We start from the raw sequence: 3169 nt of genomic DNA on the forward strand, positions 1-3169 counted from the left end.
TTCCAGTATTACCACCGGATACATAAATGCCACAGACACATAATTGGGTGAACCTTTTCAGATTGTGACTCAGCTTTGCTAAAGTCTCCAATTAGAGGTGTCCAGAGTTCTTAAGCACACTCTTCTTTTGCTTTGGACCTTGACTTTAACCGCTCAGTCTCAAGTTTTCACTTGACACCTTCACGCCACAAGCACATGGTTAGGGACAGCTTGGTTTAGCCGCTTAGGCCAGGATTTTATTCCTTTAAGCCCTCCTATCCACTAATGCTCAAAGCCTTGGGATCCTTTTTATTTGCTCTTGCCTTTTGGTTTTAAGGGTTATTGGCTTTTTGCTCTTGCCTCTTGGTTTTAAGAGCTTTTGGCTTTTTCTGCTTGCTTTTTCTTTTTCTTTCTATTTTTTTTCACTTATTTTTTTTCTGCAAGCTTTGTTCTTTGCTGCTTTTTCTTACTTCAAGAATCATTTTTTTATTTTTTAGATTATCAAATAACATGTCTCCTTGTCATCATTTTTTCAAGAGCCAACATATTTAACATTCATGAACAACAACTTCAAAAGACATATGCACTGTTCAAGCATACATTCAGAAAACAAGAAGCATTGTCACCACATCAATATAATTAAACTAAGTTCAAGGATAAATTCGAAACTCATGTACTTCTTGTTCTTTTGAATTAAAACAGTTTTCATTTAAGAGAGGTGATGGATTCATAGGACATTCATAACTTTAAGACATAGTTACTAACTACTAATGATCATGTAATAAGACACAAACATAGATAGGCACTTAACATAGAAAACGAAGAACAGAAAATGTAAGAACAAGGAATGAGTCCACCTTAGTGATGGTGGCGTTTCCTTCTTAAGGAACCAATGATGTCCTTGAGCTCTTCTATGTCTCTTCCTTGTCTTTGTTGCTCCTCCCTCATTGCTTTTTGATCTTCTCTAATTTCATGAAGGATGATGGAGTGCTCTTGATGTTCCACCCTTAGTTGTCCTATGTTGGAACTTAATTCTCCTAGGGAGGTGTTGATTTGCTCCCAATAGTTTTGTGGAGGGAAATTATTTCATGTCGGATCTCCGGATACTCATTCTTCTTGAGCTTGAAAGGGACCTCAGGGATCACCTTCTTCTTGGCCACAACATCATAGAAGTGGTCTTGATGAGCTTTGGAGATGAATCTTTCCATCTCCCATGACTCGGAGGTGAAAGCTTTTGTCTTCCCTTTCCCTTTTCTAGAGGATTCTCCAGTCTTAGGTGCCATCAATGGTAATGGAAAAATAAAAAGCTTATGCTTTTACCACACCAAACATAGAATTTTGCTCACCCTCGAGCAAGAAAAGAAAGAATAGATGAAGAAGAAGAAGAAGAAATGGAGGAGAGGGAGAGGGAGATGTGTTTCGGTCAAGAAGGGGAAGAGAGGGTTGTGTTGTGTGAATTTGAAGAAGAATGGAGGGCTATATATAGGGAAGGGAAGGGGGTAAGGTTTCGGCCATATAGGGTGGGTTTGGGTGGGAAATTGATTTTGAATTTTGAAGGTAGGTGGTGTTTATGAGGTAGGTTTATGGGGAAGAGTGGATGGATATGACTGGTGAAGTGGTGATAGGGAAGAGAGATTGAGGTGATTGGTGAAGAGTTTTGGGGAAGAGTGTTTATGGGATTGTGTGAAAGACGGGTGAGAGGAAGTAAGTGGAGGTAAGTGGGGATCCTGTGGGGTCCACAGATCCTGAGGTGATCCTGTGGGGTCCACAGATCCTGAGGTGTTCAAGGATTTACAACCTTGCACCAAATTGGGCATGCAAAATGCCCTTGCACACAACTCTAGGCGTTCAGCGCCAGATTGGTGCTTGTTCTGGGCGTTCAGCGCCAGATTGGTGCTTGTTCTGGGCGTTGAACGCCCATTTGTTGCCCATTTCTGGCGTTGAATGCCAGAACTATGCTTGTTCTGGGCGTTCAGCGCCAGCTCTTCTCCAGGGTGCAATTCTGGCGTTCAAACGCCCAGATGCTACCCATTTTGGGCGTTCAGCACCAGAACCATGCTCTGTTCTGGCGTTGAACGCCAGCCAGATGCTTCTTACTGGCGTTTAAACGCCAGTAAGGTCTTCCTCCAGGGTGTGATTTTTCTTCTGCTGTTTTTGATTCCGTTTTCAATTTTTATATTTATTTTGTGACTCTACATGATCATGAACCTAATAAAACATGAAAAACAATAAAAATATAAATTAGATAAAAATTGGGTTGGCTCCCAACAAGCGCTTCTTTAATGTCAATAGCTTGACAGTGGGCTCTCATGGAGCCTCACAGATGTTCAGAGCATTGTTGAGACTCTCCAACACCAAACTTAGAGTTTGGATATGGGAGTTCAACACCAAACTTAGAGTTTGGTTGTGGCCTCCCAACACCAAACTTAGAGTTTGACTGTGGGGGCTCTGGTTGACTCTACAATGAGAGAAGCTTACTGTGCTTCCTCTCCATGGGTGCAGAGAGAGATCCTTGAGTTTTAAACACAAGGTTGTCCTCATTTAATTGAAGGGTCAATTCTTCTCTGTCCACATAAATCACAGCTCTTGCTGTGGCTAGGAAGGGTCTTCCAAGGATGATGAATTCATCCTCATCCTTCCCAGTATCTAGGACTATGAAATCAGCAGGGATGTAAAGGCCTTCAACCTTTACTAACACGTCCTCTACTTGTCCATAAGCCTGTTTTCTTGAATTGTCTGCCATCTCTAATGAGATTTGAGTGGCTTGCACCCCATAGATTCCCAGTTTCTCTATTACGGAGAGGGGCATGAGGTTTATCCCTGAACCAAGGTCACACATAGCCTTTTCAAAGATCATGTTGCCTATGGTACAAGGTATTACGAACTTTCCAGGATCCTGTTTCTTCTGAGGCAATCTCAGTTGATCCAGATCACTTAGTTCATTGGTGAACAAGGGAGGTTCATCTTCCCAAGTCTCAATACCAAATAATTTGGCATTCAGCTTCATGATTGCACCAAGAAAATTGGCAGCTTTCTCTTCAGTAACATCCTCATTCTCTTCAGAAAAGGAATACTCATCAGAGCTCATGAAGGGCATAAGGAGGTTCAATGGAATCTCTATGGTCTCTAGATGAGCCTCAGAGTCCTTTGGTTCCTCAGAGGGAAGCTCCTTATTGATCACTGGACGTCC

The sequence above is a fragment of the Arachis ipaensis genome, chromosome B01 (genome assembly GCF_000816755.2).
Source record: "Arachis ipaensis cultivar K30076 chromosome B01, Araip1.1, whole genome shotgun sequence".
In the NCBI taxonomy this organism is placed as follows: domain Eukaryota; kingdom Viridiplantae; phylum Streptophyta; class Magnoliopsida; order Fabales; family Fabaceae; genus Arachis; species Arachis ipaensis.